Here is a 22,325-nt window from a genome sequence, read left to right on the forward strand (position 1 = left end):
AACACAAAATACTAAGACCAGGGCGTGACAGTTACATTGTGTTGTTTAAGTGTTCCCTTTATTTTTTTGAGCAGTGTATTTTCAATTGATGCTCGACGCTCTTCATTCTCCTTCAGCTAAATCAAAAATACATTGTTGGTGGACAGCCTTACAGACAATTCAACAACAAAAAACAAATTGAAGGTAGACCGCATGATAGCAAATAAACAAGAGGTTGGGGAAGAGAGGAAATATTATACAAAAGACAACCAACACTAACTACATACTTTTCAGAGCTTTTCCATCCAGGAGAGTAGTAAGCGTGGTGTTCTCCTCAAAGGCTCCCTGTGACTCCATCTGAAGGTCAACCTGCATCTTTTTGAAGCGTGATTTTTCTGTCTCCAACTGATAGCTAAGGCCATTCCCCTCAGCTTCCATCCATGTGACATGAAAGCAAGGCCAAAGCATAGAGTTAAACCTAATGCAACACGATAATGGTCAATCCATTGTGCGCAGTTTGCATTTAAATATAGGCTGCAAACTGACACTGAGGTTGAAGACACATCCCTCTCTTTGAGTGAAATATTTTCACTGCGCAGGTGGGCCCACTCCTTCTTAGTGTCACAACTCAGTCCCTCAGCATCGTCCAGAGTGCGTCGCAGCTGCTTCATTTGTTGGACCAAGTCAAAGTCACTCTGAAAGAGAAAAGTATGATGGCTATGTTACACCAGTGTGGTGAACACGTTTGGCACAAATCAAAGACCTAAAATGATTTTAAATGAATGTACCGATCTTTGTAGTTCCTCTGCCCAGTCATCTTTCTTTTTCAGCTCCTCTGACATTGCCACCAGATTAGCCTAGGGATGGACCGTAATTGGCAAATCAATCAAAAGCCATGCAGCCCAGCACTCATTGACATACAATACATCTCGTTAGCTTCGCTTCTTGCTCCTGCCTAAACATTTTGTACTCTCACCTCAAGCTCTTGAGATTTGCATCCAGATGCCTCCACAGCCTTCTTTAAGGACATTTCATTCAGTAGTTCTTTCTGTAGTTATACAAAAGGTTACAAGTACAAACCATCTTAATGACTTATAGTAAGTCCCTATGACATTCATGGACTTGCAATTGTCTTATGCCATACATAGTACATTCCAATTTGCTTAACTACTACATTGAAATAGATTGCGTAGATTTGTCAAAAGTTATATAACCAATCTTTGCAGCAGTCTGTATTACCTCATTCTCTTTTGCTCTCCTCTTCCAGAAAATTGAACTCATCCATCTCTTTCTTCTCCTCCATCTCCTGAAGAAGTGCAGCCTTTTCTTCAAGTTTTTCGTCCATCCCATTAGAGTATTGAGCTCCTGCTTGAGATAATCACGCTCAGCAGCAACCATTTCCTGTTGACAGACCACATGGGGAGTTGAGAATTCAATACAAAAATAACTGAAAAACAAATTATAGCTAGATACCGTCTCAGACACCAACGTCTCAGAGTTTAATTGTCTCCTCAAATCCCCTTTTCATCTGTAAAGAATGACAGTTGGACCATTTTTGCATTTAGATTAAATGATTTTTGACATTCTGCATGATAAACCAGTGAGAAGGCATTGGTGATAGCCAACCTGCTCCTGTGAGTCAGTGGAAATCTAGCATCTTCTGCAGTTCAGCAACCCTGCTCTCAAAAACTACCCCTTTCTCCATGGCCTCCTGGTTCTGCTGAACTTCGTTTTCCAGCTGTGCATCAGTGGGCATTTGCAACTTCTCTAACTCCATCTCCAGTTCGGCAACCCTCCTCTCGAAAGTCTCCACTTTCTCCATGGCCTCCTGCTTCTGCCGAGCCTCATTTTACAGCTGGATCTCCAGACGGGACACCTTCTCAGACAATTTGTTCAACTCGTTTGGAGATAAAATGGCAAGGAGATTGAGGTTGTAACCTCTTAAATATCTTGGAATTTTAATTGATGACGGCCTCTCTTTTAAATTGCATATTCAGCAACTTACAAAAAATGGAAGCTGAAATTGAGATTTTATTTTAGGAATAAGGCCTGTTTTTCTTTTGAAGCCAGGAGGAGGCTAGTAATCAGCTACATGTATGCATTTACTAGACTATGGGGATATTTTATATATGAATACTTCCGCTCAGTGTTTGAGATCAATTGACACCATTTACCATGGCACTTTGAGATTTATTTTAAACTGCAAAACCCTTACGCACCACTGCACTTTGTATACCAGGGTTGGCTGGCCTTCTCTAGTCACTCGTAGGCTCAGTCACTGATATACTTTTATTTACAAAGCCATTTTGGGTTTACTACCTTGTTATTTGTTCATTTTTATTGTTCAGAAATGTGGTGGGTACTCTCTTCGTTCGCTGGACTTTATCCTGCTAACTGTTCCAAATGTCCGAACTGAATTTGGTAAAAGGGCTTTTATGTACTCTGCGCCATTGTCTTGGAAGAACTTGTCCCGATTGGTCTTTTTAAATCACTGATGAATGATCTTGAGACTGATTCCCTGACCTGTCAATGATTTTAATTAGCTGTTTTTGATTTTGTTATACTCTTGTGAATTCTATATTTGATTACTTGTAGTTTTTCATGTTGTTTGTCTGTAATATTTGTAATGACTTGGTGCTGCCTATCTTGGCCAGGATTTTAAATCTGAATGAGCCCTTCCTGGTTAAATAAATAAAAATTCAGAAGAACAGAAGAGAACGCAGGAACATGAGAATGAAGGACAACAAGAAAGTAATGCAGCGTTACGATTTATTTTATTTTATTTCACCTTTATTTAACCAGGTAGGCAAGTTGAGAACAAGTTCTCATTTACAATTGCGACCTGGCCAAGATAAAGCAAAGCAGTTCAACACATACAGTGACACAGAGTTACACATGGAGTAAAACAAACATACAGTCAATAATACAGTATAAACAAGTCTATATACGATGTGAACAAATGAGGTGAGATAAGGGAGTTAAAGGCAAAAAAAAGGCCATGGTGGCAAAGTAAATACAATATAGCAAGTAAAACACTGGAATGGTAGTTTTGCAATGGAAGAATGTGCAAAGTAGAAATAAAAATAATGGGGTGCAAAGGAGCAAAATAAATAAATTAATTAAATACAGTAGGGAAAGAGGTAGTTGTTTGGGCTAAATTATAGGTGGGCTATGTACAGGTGCAGTAATCTGTGAGCTGCTCTGACAGTTGGTGCTTAAAGCTAGTGAGGGAGATAAGTGTTTCCAGTTTCAGAGATCTTTGTAGTTTGTTCCAGTCATTGGCAGCAGAGAACTGGAAGGAGAGGCGGCCAAAGAAAGAATTGGTTTTGGGGGTGAGTAGAGAGATATACCTGCTGTGCTACAGGTGGGAGATGCTATGGTGACCAGCGAGCTGTGATAAGGGGGGACTTTACCTAGCAGGGTCTTGTAGATGACATGGAGCCAGTGGGTTTGGCGACGAGCATGATGCGAGGGCCAGCCAACGAGAGCGTACAGGTCGCAATGGTGGGTAGTATATGGGGCTTTGGTGACAAAACAGATTGCACGTTAAGATGGCAATAGTCCATGTTCACCTTTCTGATAAACTACGCACAGTCACACTGCTCTGGTTCATCTCCATGTCAAAGGTAGAAGAATCTAACTCATCGCCATCTGTGAATACACAAACAGAAAAAAAGCTATTGAACATGATTTTATGCGCCAGTATGGCAAAATATAGCATACCGTATAGCAGAATAAAAGCTACCACTGACATTGATATTTAGTTTATTTTTCCTATGGTTATTACCCTCATTCTGCTCTGTCAAGACAGACATATCAGCATTTCTCTTTTTGAGAAAAGGCTCAGCAAAGCTTAGGTCAGACTCTCCAACATGGTGGAAGGCTGGTGATGACAGTTTTCCACCGCACGTAACCCTCCATTTTGGCATCTTTACAAATATAAAGACATGGTAAAACAAAGTAAAAAATAACCTAAAAGTACAACTGTTAAGAAATTAAGCATCCAATACATATCTGTAAGGCACTAAAAGTTAACCTTTTTGATGGAAACAAAGTCTGAGGAGGCGACTAGAAGTTTGGTAAAATTCTTAATCCTGTCTTCTTGTTCTCTTTGGAGCTGATCCGTCTCTTGCAAAATCTGGGACAGAGTCTCCTTCTGTCGCGGTTGTTTGAGTGACTGAGACCTAAGACAGTGCACAAAAAATAAAGGTTGAAATTGCAGTTGTAAAAAGGGTAAATTCTTTGAAAGGAAAGCCAGCAACATTTCTAAAGAACCCCAATAGCCAGTACAGCTAGACTTGTCTCATGAAGTCGGTGCTTGAGGTCCACAATTTAATTTCTGTTTCTTCTAAGAAGGGCTCCGTCATCAGAAACCTCTGACATTCTTCATGTTCTTTGCTGCACTAGCAAACTACATTGTAGAGCTGGGCAGATACTTGATTTAAAAATAAATGTTACATTTGTCTGATATAAATCATTTAAAATAAGGATTTAAGATGGACAAATATTTCACCCACTTGAAGAGTGCTAAGCGTTTCTTCCACAGTAACTGCGGTGATTGTGCAGATGACAGTTTTTACATTTTCCACCCAAGGAATTTTGGAGGATACGGGTGAGTTTACTGTCCCTGTAGTTAGTAAAACCCCTGAATGTATGGATAAAAATCACATTAATGAACATTAAACAAATTGCATAAGTTACACAACTGCTGTGGAAAATGGTAAGTAACCAAACACCTACTTCTGGGTTTCATCAGACAGTTTCTTGGTCACTTGAGCGAGGGTGAACAGGCTGCGATTTATATTACATCCTTCGAAACGTGTACCTACAATATAAGATGTCAAAAATCCCAAAATGCAACTGAACTCAACCACCAAAGGAAGGTTGTTCAGATATTTCACACTGTTGTTACATTAGCACAAATATCAAACCACTTACCTTCAGCGCCTGTTTGACTTGTTCTCTCAGCCCCAGCCAGGTCAACCAAATTCTACATGAAAATGAGACTGGTAAGAAAATACAAAATGGAGGACACATCTGAGTTCACCAAACACACTTCCCTGTGGCAGCTTACCAAATGGAACACAATAATGGCGCTGTCTGAATTTTCACCAGATGCAGGGTCTCCCCCGTCACGACTCTCCAAGATCTGAGAAAAAACACCAGCATTATCTCCAGCACACAGATAACCAGACATGCATGGTCTATTGTGATGTATAATAAAGTGTTTTACCATGTGGAAAATTGTGTGTGAACAACTGCGTCGCTGGCTCATTTTTGACTTTCCATAATGGCGATTCTCTAGGCGTACAATTAACATTGAATAGTGTCAGTATGTTAAAGTCAATACATGGATTGTATTTAATCTAACATGATGGTTTAAATAAGTAATAAGAGCATTTTACTTTCTCCTTTTCTAACCCACACAAGGGCTTGCTCAGTAGATGTCACCAGTTCCTCAGTAAGGTCAGCTACATAGACATTTTTCTGCCAAGACAGACATTTCACCATTTAAAAACACCTGTCATATCTTGGTTATTGTAGTTCAACAGTTCTATTGTTTTACAATGTTTCCATCAAACTTACATTGTTCCCCTCTCACATTTCTAGAGGCTTCCATTACCAACTGTCACAGAGCAAATCTGTCATCGTTTCATTGTAGATCTCCAAGTATGACACCCTCAGAAGGAACTCCTTTTTTGGACACTGAAGTAAAAAATTTAAAGCAAACCATTTACAACACATCTTACACATGCATATGACTGTTTATTTTCTATCTACAACTACTCACGTGTTTTATAGTCTGGAAGACATCCACCATGGCAAAGGGTATATCTCCTGGAGTAAGAGAACTCTGGAGTAAGAGTTTGTCCATAAGCAAATATTGTTCCTGAGAAAATGTTTGCCATTTAATATAGCTATGTCAATAAACAAGTCAAAGCCATAAAGATTTCAAATACAATTATTGTTTAAATAGTGTTACTAAGTGTTCAAAATATATTTATATGGTCAACATACTATAATCTCTACTGAACAAAAATATAAACTCAACAATTTCAAAGATTTTACTTAATTACAGTTCATATAAGGAAATCAGTCAATTGAAATAAATTCATTAGGCACTAATCTATGGATTTCACATGACTGGGAATACAGATATATCTGTTGGTCACAAATACCTTTTAAAAAAAAGGACAAAAAAAGTAGGGGTGTAAAGTATCTGGTGTGACCACCATTTGCCTTATGCAGCACGACACAGCTACTTCAGAGTTGATCAGGCGGTTGATTGTGAAATGTTGTCCCACTCCTCTTCAATGGCTGTGTAAAGTTTCTGGATATTGGCACGAACTGGAACACGATGTCGTACATGTCAATCCAGAGCATCCCAAACATGCTCAATGGGTGATATGTCTGGTGAGTACGCAGGCCATGGAAGAACTGGGACATTTTCAGCTTCTAGGAATTGTGTACAGATCCTTGCGACATGGGCCGTGCATTATCATGCTGAGGTGATGATGGCGAATGAATGGCACAACAATGGACCTCAGGATCTCTTCACGGTATCTCTGTGCATTCAAATTGCCATCGATAAAATGTAATTGTGTTAGTTGTCCGTAGCTTATGTCTGCCCATACCATAACCCCACACCCACCATGGGGCACTCTGTTCAAAATGTTGATGTCAGCAAACCGCTCGCCAACGCGACACCATACACGTGGTCTGCAGTTGTGAGGCCGGTTGGAAATACTGCCAAATTCTCTAAAACTACATCGGAGGCGGTATATGGTGGAGAAATTAGCATTCAATTATCTGTCAACAGCTCTGGTGGACATTCCTGCAGTCAACATGCCAATTGCACGCTCCCTCAAAATTTTAGACATCTGTGGCGTTGTGTTGTGTGACAAAACTGCACTTTTTAGAGTGGCCTTTTACTGTCCCCAGCACAAGGTGCATCTGTGTAATGATTACACTGTTCATCTGCTTCTTGATATGCCACAACAGTCAGGTGGATTGATTATCTTGGCAAAAGAGAAATGCGCACTAACAGGGATTTAAACAAATTTGTGCTCAAACTTTTAGAGAAATAACATTTTTGTGTGTATGTATAATTTTGGGGATATTTTATTTTAATATGGGACCAACACTTTACATGTTGTGTTTATATTTTTTTCAGTGTACATGATGAAGCTAGAATGAAATGTGATGTTCCTCTGGTCTTCTCTGTCTGAATGTTTCCCTCTCCTACACAGGTGGCAGTCCATGTCTCCTCTGTGTCAGTTCAGGAAGCTCCCAGAGGAAGTCATCAAGAAGATTGAAACGAAGAACTTCCTCTTCGAGCGCCTCTATGACCTCAACCACAATGAGATTGGTAAATCTGCTCCGTATTGCACCCCAAATGCCCCACTTCGATCTGGACCCACTAACACTACATGCTCATTGATTCATCCCCGGTTGTTGAAGTTGTCACTGCCTCTAGCAACTTACCCTGAAAAGCAGATGGCAACACTGTTCACAATCCCTTACATACCTCTTACCATTATAACCTCACCGAAACTGAAGTTCTTGGTAAAATTTCCATCGTCAACCTGATGAATTGTCTGCTTATCAGCTTTCCAATACAACTTGACCGGCTCGGCGCTTTCTGCAGCAGTTTCCTCCCTACGACGACAACATTAGAGCTCCACCACAGATAAAGCTACTGTAGGTAGTTAGCAAGCCAATGTCTCAACTTGATCAGTTTACAGTTATTATACAATCATTAGTTGGTACAAATCAGATCTGTTGGCTTGCTAGATTAATCAGTTACCTACTAACTTACTGTAACTAGAACTAAGTCAGCGCGAACTAACGTTAGCTAACTTTAATCAAAATTGTTAACGGTACTTGTTAGTAAACTAACTAGCTATATTTTAAGGTGAGAAAACAGCCTCACCGTTCTATGAGAGGTCGAATGCGTACACAGACTTTGACAGCAGATTCCTCTGCCATTGTGAAAAAGTCGTCCATTTCCCTGTCAGCTAGCGATACCCTTCACTTGATGAATAACGTTAGCTTTCTGGCTAGACTCAAAAGCTGATTGAAAATTAGCGCACTGTCTTTTTTTTTGTGATAAAAAACAAACAAATTAGGCTTTATTGATACAACGCACTGCAGAAAAACATTTTTGGGATATATTTAGTATCCTATTTAGGCAAGAATACACCCGTACGTAGCACTATGCATTTGAGACGGCACAACTTTAGAAAGCAATATACAAAGCGTTCTTAAGTGTATGCATATAATATTGAGATGGCTGCAGTTTTCCCTTACATGAAGACCATGTGAGGACCATGTCCAAATTCTTGTAGGACCACTCAAACAAAGTGAGCAATTTATCAGCATTTCTATCAAAGTCAGCCCAATAAGATGTAGACCAAAGTAAGCCAAACAAAAGTTATCTAAACTAGAATGTACTTACTACCAAGTCGAATTGAAAATACTTTGAGATAATTTAGGACAGACTGTCTCAGTGTCTAATAAGGCTAGATTTCTCAACTCTAAGAAAAGAAAAGACATTGAAATCTATGCCTCTATAGGGAATGTTAGTTTCTGCAAAAATTATTTTGGTTCTTCCCCATATATTCTTAGTCTAGTTGCCGATGTTACATCGACGTCATTAATCAAGTTTTAGCTAAAAATACGTTAGAAATGCAGCCTAAATGAGACTGCAACTGCCACAAATAATTTCAAGATGTTATTTTCAAGATGTTATATAAATAATTCTAATATCGAGCACTACTAGCAGACCAACACTCTGGTTAAACCGGATGCCCTCAGATAACTCTGGGCCCAGTGTCCTCAGTCAAGTTTAGAGCCTATGTGCAATAACATGATTATCCGAAGGACACACAGCTGCCATCACGCAAATATACTCCCCTGTAAACTACAAAGAGCAGCCTGCAACACTAACGAGCTTAGAAGTGCCAAGCTATCTCACTGACATTGAACCCTACATGCACTCCTGCATAAACAGGAAACACCTGAGCCTAAAGCAGACATTACCAGTCCCTAAAATCCACGCTTCCTTGACACACATACATTTCATGAGCACTGTACACTCACACTCTACCCCCCCTACTGGTCGGGTGCCAAGAGCAAAGGACTTTGCTGTGCACCAATGGGGCTCCTGCTCTGGCTAGAGCAACTCCTCCAACTCTTCAGGACCAGTCAGAAGACCAACACGACGAGACTCCACCTACATTATTCTGTGTATACATTCTGCTGTAAACTCTGGCTGGGCAGCCTAATTATTCTGACTCCTCACAGAGTCGCATTGCTTAGGTCCGTGCACGATAACGGCAGGACAAAATATCTATGACTCAATAAATTGCCTTTTGATACACCTTATTCCACTCTGTCCAGCGTCGTTGTTTTGCATTCCCTCTCCAGTATGTAAACACTAACAAAGACAAACTGAAACAAACCTTCAAAAATAACATTTAACACTATACAAGGTATCACGTTTCTCTAAGTAACCATTCAACCATTTAACCATTCTTGCCACTCAAATTCTATTGTGTCCACTGTGCAGTACATGTAGAGGTCATCCCAGTCATTTTAGAGAATGTCTCATGGTCTGTTGATTGGAAGAGGGGCTACAAACCCAGAAACATTTGTGTGTCAGCACCAACGGGGAGTGGCAAGACTGGCATTCGTTATACCTGTTGTTCAGCCATACATTTTTTTATGGAAGGTGTGTTTTCTTTCATTAGATAGAAGGTAATCAATTTGATGTTCCCATGTCGTTTTAGGCACTGATGGAGCGAGGTTTATGTGACATCCGGGTTTTGACAGTGTTGCCCACCAAAGAGCTTGCACAGCAGGTAACTAGGGTCAAACCTTCAATCTCCATGATGGAGATAACTTGTGATTGTTTTTGGTTAGCTCACATCCACTGAAAAACGTTGAATGTTTTTCCTCAAACAGGTTTGCAAAGTATTCAGTTGATATGCGGAGGGCACCAGCTTGAAAGTGGTTATAATCGCTGGTCAAAAGTTTTTTGCCAAAGAGCAGGCATCGGTCTCTGAAACCCAGTCAAGACACATCAAGGTCTTTCTTCCTTGGTAGATATTAAATTATTCTATTTGTTTAAGCTTAGAGTTTCCTTTCACTCAAAATAGTCCTTTGTGCATAAATAACACCATGATTTTAAAGAGAATCAGTCTGAAAGAGATACCTTTTGCTATTTTTACAGAGGTGGAACAAGCCACAGTTTGGCAGACATTGTTGTCGCAACCCCTGGGAGACTGGTTGATCACATCAATAAGTTTGGAATACCTCCGCTTCCTTGTGGGTCACTAATACAAGTACAGTGTCCATTTTATTTGCATAGATGTTATGACTAACAGTATTTAAATAAAGTATTCATAATTCATGATGTTCTCATTATAAATCCTTCTCTCAGATCATTGATGAGGCAGACCGGATGATTGACAGCATGCACCAGTCTTGGCTCAGTCAGGTGACCAAGGCAGTTTACAGATCCAAGAGGGGTTCTGAAGCAGTCTAGATCTTCAAGAGGACAGAGCCTGCACTTATCACTGCAGCGAGGTAAGACCTCACTTCTCAGGATTCTTTCAGACAGTACTGGAAATTCAGGACCGGCAACTATGTGGTTTGTTTGTTAGAGAATACAAACTGTACTACACCTATGGATTGTGTGCTTTCACACATTATTCTCGGATATATGCATTTCGGTGATTTAAACATATTTGTGGCAGCTTGTCACCACCTCAGATGCCTCTAACGGAAGCTCCTGTTCTCAGCCACACTGACTCAGAATCCAGAGAAGTTGCAGCAACTAGGCCTGCATCAGCCCAGACTCTTCAGCTCGGTCCATAGTTAGTCAACGACCCCACCCTAAGTCTCAAGAGAGGTTCAACTTCCCCCAGGGCCTGACAGTTCTTTACCAAAAAATGATTGCAATAGATTTTTTATTTCTCCTATATCCCAGAGCAATGTGTCACTGTGGTCTCTTTTTTTGGAGAGTACTATGTGCCCTGCACTCTGAGTAAGAGGCCCCTCCTCATCCTCCATTTCATACTGTGCCTGAAGTTTAGTCCCATTCTGTGCTTCACCAATTCCAGAGAATCCGCTCACAGGTTGGTGAATCTTCCCTGGCCTTCTCCTTAATGCATTATTTGATGATGTCCACAGCCATATGATTTGCTCTCTGTTCTCTCTAACAGACTGTGTCTGCTAGTGCAGCTTTTTAGTGGAGTGCAGGCAGCTGAGTTCTCCTCATGACTCCCAATGACAGGAGGAGAACCCTTAAGGAGTTTGAACAGGGAAAGACTGTGAGTATGAGTGTCTGTTTGAGGTTAATTTAACGTTCTATTTTCTTTGCCAAATATATAATAATATATATTTGTTCCATTCAAGTTTGACCAGCACTGATGCTGCTGCCAGAGGCATTGTCATCAACGGGGTGAAATGTGTTGTGAACTACGAAGCACCACAGTTCTTCAGGATGTACATAGCTTGATCGTTACACCTGTAACTGCATTGGCTAAATTGTATTTGTTGTTGTAGCTTTTATATGCAATGAATGTTATTAGATGTTCTGCCTTCCTGTGACAGTATTTGTGTTGGAAAAGGGTTGGAAAGACTGCAAGAGCTGGAAAAGTTCTTACAAAACAAAATAGTACACAAAGAGCAATGGAGATGATGTGGATGTGTGGCCAAGGCTGAAATGAAATCACTGCAGAAAGCAATATTCTGAAAAACAGCTTTGCTCCTGTGTTAAAACAACACATTTCACTGCACCTATCTGGTGTATGTGACAATAAAACATATTTGATTAAATAATACACTGAAAAAACGCAACATGTAAAGGGTTGGTCCAATGTTTCATGAGCTGAAATAAAAGATCCCAAAAATGTTCCATACTCACAAAAAGCTTCATTCTCTACAATCTTGTGCACAATTTTGTTAACATCCCTGTCATGTGAAATCCATAGATTAGGGCCTAATGAATGTATTTCAATTTACTGATTTCCTTTTATGACTAACTCAATCTTTGAAAATGTTGCATGTTGCATTTATATATCATTTTCTTCCGTGTAAATGCTTTAGTTAAAGATCAGAGTCCATAAGGTACAGAATGGCATGCAGTCTCAGGGTCACAGCAGGCAGAGTTCAATAATCCATGGTGGTGTGACAAGGTACAGAACGGCAAGCAGAATGGTCAAAACAGGAACCTGTCTATATAAAGACAGGAGCAAGGGGAAAACCGCTGGTACAGTAGGCTTGACGAACTGGCAACAGACAGAACACAGGTATACAGTGCCTTGCGAAAGTATTCGGCCCCCTTGAACTTTGCGACCTTTTGCCACATTTCAGGCTTCAAACATAAAGATATAAAACTGTATTTTTTGTGAAGAATCAACAACAAGTTGGACACAATCATGAAGTGGAACGACATTTATTGGATATTTCAAACTTTTTTAACAAATCAAAAACTGAAAAATTGGGCGTGCAAAATTATTCAGCCACTTTACTTTCAGTGCAGCAAACTCTCTCCAGAAGTTCAGTGAGGATCTATGAATGATCCAATGTTGACCTAAATGACTAATGATGATAAATACAATCCACCTGTGTGTAATCAAGTCTCCGTATAAATGCACCTGCACTGTGATAGTCTCAGAGGTCCGTTAAAAGTGCAGAGAGCATCATGAAGAACAAGGAACACACCAGGCAGGTCCGAGATACTGTTGTGAAGAAGTTTAAAGCCGGATTTGGATACAAAAAGATTTCCCAAGCTTTAAACATCCCAAGGAGCATTGAAATGGAAGGAGTATCAGACCACTGCAAATCTACCAAGACCTGGCCGTCCCTCTAAACTTTCAGCTCATACAAGGAGAAGACTGATCAGAGATGCAGCCAAGAGGCCCATGATCACTCTGGATGAACTGCAGAGATCTACAGCTGAGGTGGGAGACTCTGTCCATAGGACAACAATCAGTCGTATATTGCACAAATCTGGCCTTTATGGAAGAGTGGCAAGAAGAAAGCCATTTCTTAAAGATATCCATAAAAAGTGTTGTTTAAAGTTTGCCACAAGCCACCTGGGAGACACACCAAACGTGGAAGAAGGTGCTCTGGTCAGATGAAACCAAAATTGAACTTTTTGGCAACAATGCAAAACGTTATGTTTGGCGTAAAAGCAACAAAGCTCATCCCCACTGTCAAACATGGTGGTGGCAGCATGATGGTTTGGGCCTGCTTTTCTTCAGCAGGGACAGGGAAGATTGTTAAAATTGATGGGAAGATGGATGGAGCCAAATACAGGACCATTCTGGAAGAAAACCTGATGGAGTCTGCAAAAGACCTGAGACTGGGACGGAGATTTGTCTTCCAACAAGAGAATGATCCAAAACATAAAGCAAAGAGACTATCACAGTGCAGGTGCATTTATACGGAGACTTGATTACACACAGGTGGATTGTATTTATCATCATTAGTCATTTTGGGTCAACATTGGATCATTCAGAGATCCTCACTGAACTTCTGGAGAGAGTTTGCTGCACTGAAAGTAAAGGGGCTGAATAATTTTGCACGCCCAATTTTTCAGTTTTTGATTTGTTAAAAAAGTTTGAAATATCCAATAAATGTCGTTCCACTTCATGATTGTGTCCCACTTGTTGTTGATTCTTCATCAAAAAAATACAGTTTTATATCTTTATGTTTGAAGCCTGAAATGTGGCAAAAGGTCGCAAAGTTCAAGGGGGCCGAATACTTTCGCAAGGCACTGTAAATACACTGGGGATAATTGGGAAGATGGGCGACACCTGGAGGGGGGGGGGGGGGGGGGGGGGGGTGACAGTTCATGATGAAATTAACAATTAAAAAACACTGCTGAGCATTGGTAGCAGAGTTCACATAACCCACTGTGTGAACAACGACCCATTACAAAATTATAGTGCCATCATGTCCGTCCTGACGTGTGGTGGCTAGAGATTTAAAAACTAAAATCCAATCTTATGTCTGATAAGAAATCGCAGAAGGCCAAAATGTCCTTTTATCCTGTCATCAGTATAAACGGCACTGATTTCCCAAATGCATTGAGATATTAGGAGAGATTGTTCTCTCTGTTATTGCTGACCTGAACTGCACATGTTCTAGACACGCTTCATGGTTACGTTGTGAGAACATTCATGTTTTCAGTTTTCTGAGGGTTAGGAGAAAATTCCATCAACATCCCACCAAACATGGTTGACATGTTCCCAGAATATAAGATATCAATGTTCTAGATGGTAACGTTGCAAGAACTAATGTGTCCAGTTTTCTGTGTGTTAGAATAGTCCAACTTCACACTAAACATACACAGAACATGGTTGCCATGTTCTCAGAACGTAAGATATTGTTCTAGACATGTTTCATGGGAACGTTGCAGGAACATATGTGTATCAGTTGTCAGGATGTGGCGTGATGGTCCCAAAGAAACACTCTCCCAAAAAATGGTTTCATAACACATCACGCCTTGTTACTGTTGCCGAGCCAATCAAGGCCTTAATTGGTGAACCACTGATCCAGTCACAGCTCTTTGTCTGCTGGCAAGGTTAGGGATGCACACAGTGATTTTAACATATTGTTTTCAACTTACATACATACTTCGTTCTTCCCGCTATGCCACCATGTCTATTTCCGGTATTGGTTAATCTGACTATTCTCATCATTGATTTGATTAATCAGACATTTAAGGGCTTTCAGTATAGTTGTCTAATGTTGGTGGGGAACGTTAAACTGTTTTAATGATACTATTATCAATAAAAGTGTTTCTTGAGTGTACTTTTAACAGAGCTGAGATTTACTTCAAAGTGTGTTTACCCTATTGCTACCCCTATCAAGTTGTTTCAGATCTATACAAGTGCCTAGGGAGATGGGCGTAGGGTTATTTCTGGACAGGGCCTAACTGCACTGGCCCAATAAGCATGTCCTAGACATATCACTTATTGGGACAGTGGTTAATGTGTTTGTTATTGTAGTATCATTAAAACAGGTTAACATGCACCACCAACATTAGACAACTATACAGAAAGCTCTTAAATTGTTGATGAGAATAGTCAGATTAACCAATGCCTGAGATGGACATGGTGGTATAGCAGATCGGTGTACAGTGAACCAAGAGGTTGTGAGTTCAAATCCTAGGTGAGGACTGTTGAATAATAATTACTGTATAAATGAACATGCACAGTGTAATCGGGTGTGTCAAATAAATTGAAAGCACTATGTGTGAGTGTCCCTTACCTTGCCAACTGACAAAGTGCTGTCAGTGGTTTGTTCTGGCCTGGTTTAGATCTTATCTGTCGGAAAGATATCAGTTTGTCTCTGTGAATGGTTTGTCCTCTGACAAATCAACTGTACATTTCGGTGTTCCTCAAGGTTCCGTTTTAGGACCACTATTGTTTTCACTATATATTTTACCTCTTGGGGATGTTATTCGAAAACATAATGTAAACTTTCACTGCTATGCGGATGACACACAGCTGTACATTTCAATGAAACATGGTGAAGCCCCAAAATTGCCCTCGCTAGAAGCATGTGTTTCAGACATAAGGAAGTGGATGGCTGCAAACTTTCTACTATTAAACTCGGACAAAACAGAGATGCTTGTTCTAGGTCCCAAGAAACAAAGAGATCTTCTGTTGAATCTGACAATTAATCTTAATGGTTGTACAGTCGTCTCAAATAAAACTGTGAAGGACCTCGGCCTTACTCTGGACCCTGATCTCTCTTTTGAAGAACATATCAAGACCATTTCGAGGACAGCTTTTTTCCATCTACGTAACATTGCAAAAATCAGAAACTTTCTGTCCAAAAATGATGCTGAAAAATTAATCCATGCTTTTGTCACTTCTAGGTTAGACTACTGCAATGCTCTATTTTCCGGCTACCCGGATAAAGCACTAAATAAACTTCAGTTAGTGCTAAATACGGCTGCTAGAATCCTGACTAGAACCAAAAAATTTGATCATATTACTCCAGTGCTAGCCTCTCTACACTGGCTTCCTGTCAAAGCAAGGGCTGATTTCAAGGTTTTACTGCTAACCTACAAAGCATTACATGGGCTTGCTCCTACCTATCTCTCTGATTTGGTCCTGCCGTACATACCTACACGTACGCTACGGTCACAAGACGCAGGCCTCCTAATTGTCCCTAGAATTTCTAAGCAAACAGCTGGAGGCAGGGCTTTCTCCTATAGAGCTCCATTTTTATGGAACGGTCTGCCTACCCATGTCAGAGACGCAAACTCGGTCTCAACCTTTAAGTCTTTACTGAAGACTCATCTCTTCAGTGGGTCATATGATTGAGTGTAGTCTGGCCCAGGAGTGGGAAGGTGAACGGAAAGGCTCTGGAGCAACGAACCGCCCTTGCTGTCTCTGCCTGGCCGGTTCCCCTCTTTCCACTGGGATTCTCTGCCTCTAACCCTATTACAGGGGCTGAGTCACTGGCTTGCTGGGGCTCTCTCATGCCGTCCCTGGAGGGGGTGCGTCACCTGAGTGGGTTGATTCACTGTTGTGGTCATCCTGTCTGGGTTGGCGCCCCCCCCCCCCTTGGGTTGTGCCGTGGCGGAGATCTTTGTGGGCTATACTCAGCCTTGTCTCAGGATGGTAAGTTGGTGGTTGAAGATATCCCTCTAGTGGTGTGGGGGCTGTGCTTTGGCAAAGTGGGTGGGGTTATATCCTTCCTGTTTGGCCCTGTCCGGGGGTGTCCTCGGATGGGGCCACAGTGTCTCCTGACCCCTCCTGTCTCAGCCTCCAGTATTTATGCTGCAGTAGTTTGTGTGTCGGGGGGCTGGGGTCAGTTTGTTATATCTGGAGTACTTCTCCTGTCCTATTCGGTGTCCTGTGTGAATCTAAGTGTGCGTTCTCTAATTCTCTCCTTCTCTCTTTCTTTCTCTCTCTCGGAGGACCTGAGCCCTAGGACCATGCCCCAGGACTACCTGACATGATGACTCCTTGCTGTCCCCAGTCCACCTGGCCATGCTGCTGCTCCAGTTTCAACTTCCACCTGACTGTGCTGCTGCTCTAGTTTCAACTGTTCTGCCTTATTATTATTCGACCATGCTTGTCATTTATGAACATTTGAACATCTTGGCCATGTTCTGTTATAATCTCCACCCGGCACAGCCAGAAGAGGACTGGCCACCCCACATAGCCTGGTTCCTCTCTAGGTTTCTTCCTAGGTATTGGCCTTTCTAGGGAGTTTTTCCTAGCCACCGTGCTTCTACACCTGCATTGCTTGCTGTTTGGGGTTTTAGGCTGGGTTTCTGTACAGCACTTTGAGATATCAGCTGATGTACGAAGGGCTATATAAATAAATTTGATTTGATTTGATTCACCAATCAGGGCCTTGATTGGCACAGTAAAAGGGGGACACTTCTTTGGGACTATCAGGCTACAGCCTAACAACTGATACACTGAAATGTTCTTGTAAGTTCCCATGAAACATGTATAGAACAATATCTTATGTTATGACAACCATGTTCTGTGTATGTTTGGTGGGAATTTGATGGAATATTCTCCTAACCCTCAGAGAACTGGACACATGAATGTTCTTGCAACTTCCCATAAAACATGTCTAGAACATTAATATTGTGTAGTGTTTTATTGTGATGCTATTTATATATACTGTGGGCAGTAGGCCTACTATACAACAGCGATATTAGTCTTTCGATTTTTCACCCATGTTAGCTGGCAGATTGTGGAGACTACATTTCTTTCTCCTGAATTCCTAGTTAATAAGGTAGCTTTTGTAAATACATATAGATCTTTCATAATCGGAGTATGTTGAAGTTCGTTGATATTTCAACATTCAATAAATAATGCACAGTATGGATTTATTTAATTAACTGGAATGTTACCGATTCTTTTACAGCGGAATTCTCTCTGTCTCTCTGTGTGTGTGTTAGCGAATGTGCGTGCATGTGTGCGTAGAGAGCGAGAGAGAGAGCAAGGTGTTGCATTTGCACTTGGTTGTGCAATCAGACACGCTCAAACGGAATTGTTTATTGCGCATAGCCAGTAATTCGCTTTTTTTCTGCGTCCAGGAGAAGACACTATACCAGTCCAACAGACTATTTAGGGAGGAGTGCATTATGCCTCGTCTCATTGATCCTCCGCGGATATATTGAACTGTTGGGAAGATTACTTACGCTATTTGTTGTCTTTTATTCTGATTTAAAATATGCCGTACTTATCATCAGTGATATACACTTGTGAGCATCTCTCTTGAAACTCGTGAGACAATTCAGTCAATAATTTGAGTTTTCTAGTGGAAGCGCTGAGTTCTGAGTTAAATGAATTATTTGGACAGTTCCCTGGTGCTGAAAGGATTGCCGCTATTTTACTAACGCCATGAGTAAGTGACCACCAATGAAACGAAATGAAATGACAAATCTATCTATTTCATTAAAGTTAGATGGCGCTTGAAGATTTGTTACATGACATTCGTTGATGCTTGCTTTTCCTAGTCAATGTACAACCAGCAAATGTATTATATAGGGTTTTCTAATCCCGATGTAAAAAAATAAAAATAGATTGGTCACTGATAAATATGCCTTTCCTTTTTTATATTTGGTACATTACATATAAATTAGACATGTTCCATTTGTGTTAGATTTAAAGTGAAAACAATGTAATTATTTGGAGCTTATACGATGCGAAATGTGAAAGTTCCTTTACCGGATTGTCACTTGCCACTGAAAAAAAAAAATCGGTCTGAAAATCAGTCCACTTTGTCATGGACATTGCACAGTGACATGGCACCATATTGAAATGGGGGTGTATGTGCTATGATAGCCCCATGCACTCAATCTCTTCTCTTCTACAGGTTCCCGAGTTTGGGACAGGAGGCTGTCATGTCTTTTTCTCCTGACGTCTTTTCTTCTGCTGCTCAGCAAGGGGGAGAGAATGTGCCCAGCAAGTTGTCGCTGCGAAGGAAAGATTGTTTATTGCGAGTCTGGCATTTTTCAAGACATTCCAGAAAACATCTCTACTGGATGCCAGGGTCTGTCCCTGCGCTTCAACCGCTTAGCGACTCTGCTGCCTTACCAATTCGCTCATCTCAACCAGCTCATCTGGCTCTACCTGGACCACAATTCCATCACCGCCATAGATAGCTTAGCCTTTCAGGGCGTGCGTAGGCTCAAAGAACTGATTCTTAGCTCCAACAAGATCACACTTTTACACAATAAGGCTTTCAATGCTGTACCAAACCTGCGCAATCTTGATTTTTCCTACAACCAGCTACACTCTTTGCAGCCAGGTCATTTCTATGGTCTGCGTAAGCTCCAAAACCTTCACCTACGGTCCAATGGTCTCAGCAGTATACCTGTACGGACTTTTCTGGAGTGTCGCAGCCTGGAGTTCCTGGACCTGGGTTACAATCACCTACGCACCCTATTCCGCACCACCTTCTTGGGGCTGTTCAAGTTGAAAGAGCTTCATCTGGAGCATAATCAATTTTCAAGGATTAATTTGTTCCTTTTCCCACGCCTTAGTAATCTACAGGTCCTCTACTTGCAATGGAACCGGATACGAGCCGTCAATCAGGGCCTGCCATGGATCTGGCATACACTGCAGAAATTAGACCTCTCAGGAAATGACATCCAGATCCTGGACCCAGCTGTTTTCCAATGTATGCCAAACTTACAAATACTCCATCTTGAATCCAACAAGCTGAGCAACATGTCTCAGGATGTGGTTTCAGCCTGGGTCTCCCTCACCACCATCAGCCTGGTGGGTAATGCCTGGGACTGCAGCCCTACCATCTGCCCCCTGGTGACCTGGCTGAAGAACTTCAGAGGCTCAAAGGACATCAAAATTATATGCAGCAGTCCCAAGTCAGTTCAGGGAGACAGAGTAATGGACATAGTGAGGAACTACACAATCTGTGTGAACATATCAGTTGAAGAGCAAACCACAGCTATGATCATGAGGCAAACCACAGCCTCAGTTGTGGACATCAAAAAGCCTACCACACCTCCTCCTTCCACGACCACAACAACCCAAGATATATCTGCATCAACAGTACAAAGACTCACTCCACAACCTGTCTCTCCCATTGTGACAGAAAAATACACAAGGGAGTCCATACTCATGACCTCAATCTCTCCAGAATCCTCATCATTTTTCCCAGAACTAGAGTTTGAGCATATGGCCTTCCATAAAATCATTGCAGGCAGTGTAGCCCTATTTCTTTCTGTGTCATTGATCCTGCTGGTAATTTATGTCTCATGGAAGCGCTACCCCAATAGCATGAGGCAGCTGCAGCAGCACTCAGTCAACCGCAAGCACAGAAAAAAGGCCCGGAAGCAGAAGCTTAACCTTAACTCTCAGTTACAAGAGTATTATTTGACTTATACAAACTCTCAGACCATGGATGCATTGGTAAATGAGACAAGGGCCTACACCTGCACAATCTCAGGATCCAGAGAATGTGAGGTATGATCCGCCAACTCCATCCTAAAAACACACTCTCCAGCTGCTTGGGAGTCAGGTAAATGTTTTCCACAGGGATGCACTGTAAACCTCTCTGAGCGAATGGAGACTGAGTTAAATATCCATCCTCTGTTTGACTCTGTTCTTACTGTTGTTTTAAATTAACGTTATCAATCCTAAAAACATACTGTACAGCTGCTTGGGAGTCAGAGGTCAATGTTTTCCACAGGGATGCACTGTAAACCTCTCTGAGCGAATGGAGACTGAGTTAAATATCCATCCTCTATTTGACTCTGTTCTTACTGTTGTTTTAAATTAACGTTATCACATTAGAACAAAGTGATTGAATATATTAATCCTGTTTGTGAGTATAAACCTAATTTATATCTGCACATTTGTTACGGTTATCTGCTGTTGATTACAAATGACCCTGCTTTTCACTTTTGTTATCCTTGGATGATATTGAGATCTTATTGTACTTGTATAAATGCAACTGATACATGTTATGTGTAGTTTTTTTTATATTTAGCTTCTGTTCATTTTATGAAATTATATGATCAACGTGTAATTTAATTGTCATTAAACTTGTGAATGGTAGTTACTAAATAATGGGTGTCAGAAACATAATTGCAAGATTATGTTCCTGTTTTTGATCTTCATACTATACCAATGTAGCAAAAAGTCCAACAGCATTAGTAGACTTTCTTTTGGGGCACTTCACCATGACGTGTAACAAGACAGCTTTCCATTTTATGACAAAATTACATTTCTATGAAAATTGCAATAAATAAATAAAAAATCTACATGATTATCCTGTCTGATCCAACACCTGGGACAAATGTTTCATGGCTGTGTGGGGTATAACACCCCACTAAGGCTATGAAAAATGCAGCCATGGTGATTTTGATCACATAGCATATAGGTTTCACAGGGCAGATTTCTATCTAGGCTCTACTATGGAAACGTACATTTCCATTTAGATTTTATTTACACTTCACATGACAGATTTTTGCCCTCCTTTTAGTTGCTTATTGTTTCCAGAGCACTATAGCATAGTCTACTGTATATGGCTCTGAATCTTACTCTGTCTAAATATCTGCTTAATTTTAAGAGGCTTTCCTTCCTGGTTTTTAAAAGTATGGGTTCCTTTGTTTGCTTCATGATGCAGAATCCCTTAATTGCATTCACTTGATCACCATATGCTTTTAACAGGTCTAATGTTTAAGGGAATATTTAAGTACCTCAACATTATTTCTTTCCCAACAGATACAATGACTTATATCATACAAAGAAGTGATGTTTGACTAAAATAATCCTCATAATCCATGAGGCAGCTTGATATTGTTTAAAAATGGGACAGCACTCTTTCAAAGTAGTACAGGCCAAATCAAGGCTAGCTATGGAAGTAGTTTCATCAATTGACTGGCTCATTATGATTTTTGCCAATGCACTCAATTGATGTTGTACAGGAAATGGCTGTTTATTAATAGCATGTTTTTGAATCAGCTGAATAAAAACTCATAGGAAAGCAGGTGTGATTTTTGTGAAGATTCGATATGAATAACAGATTGGAGTTCTATAATTTTCACATGACTATCCATCATCCCTTGTATATTTACAGTAGTATGTTACATAGCTATACAAGTAGGGACATTGACATTATTAGATACTGTCAATATCCAAAACCAAGCGTAAATGGACATAGTGGGTGTCAACTGAATTTGGCATTGTATGACAGTACACTAATATGACTGACCATTCATATTGCAGATACTGTCCTCTGCACTGTATAAAGCAGCCGTAAGAGTGAGTAACTTGCCAAAATGCCCCCTCCCCCCATTACCATTCTGTGATTGTCCTCTT

The 22,325-nt window shown here is 40.8% G+C and overlaps 2 pseudogenes; both read left to right on the plus strand.

Moving 5' to 3' along the window:
- The first annotated feature begins 6,337 nt into the window (after window positions 1-6,337).
- LOC109873604 (ATP-dependent RNA helicase DDX51-like) lies at window positions 6,338-11,503 on the plus strand (annotated as a pseudogene).
- A 6,874-nt stretch (window positions 11,504-18,377) lies between these two features.
- LOC109873615 (leucine-rich repeat transmembrane neuronal protein 4 pseudogene) lies at window positions 18,378-21,151 on the plus strand (annotated as a pseudogene).
- The last annotated feature ends 1,174 nt before the right edge of the window (window positions 21,152-22,325 follow it).

This window comes from Oncorhynchus kisutch, linkage group LG3 (assembly GCF_002021735.2).
Source record: "Oncorhynchus kisutch isolate 150728-3 linkage group LG3, Okis_V2, whole genome shotgun sequence".
Classification (NCBI taxonomy): domain Eukaryota; kingdom Metazoa; phylum Chordata; class Actinopteri; order Salmoniformes; family Salmonidae; genus Oncorhynchus; species Oncorhynchus kisutch.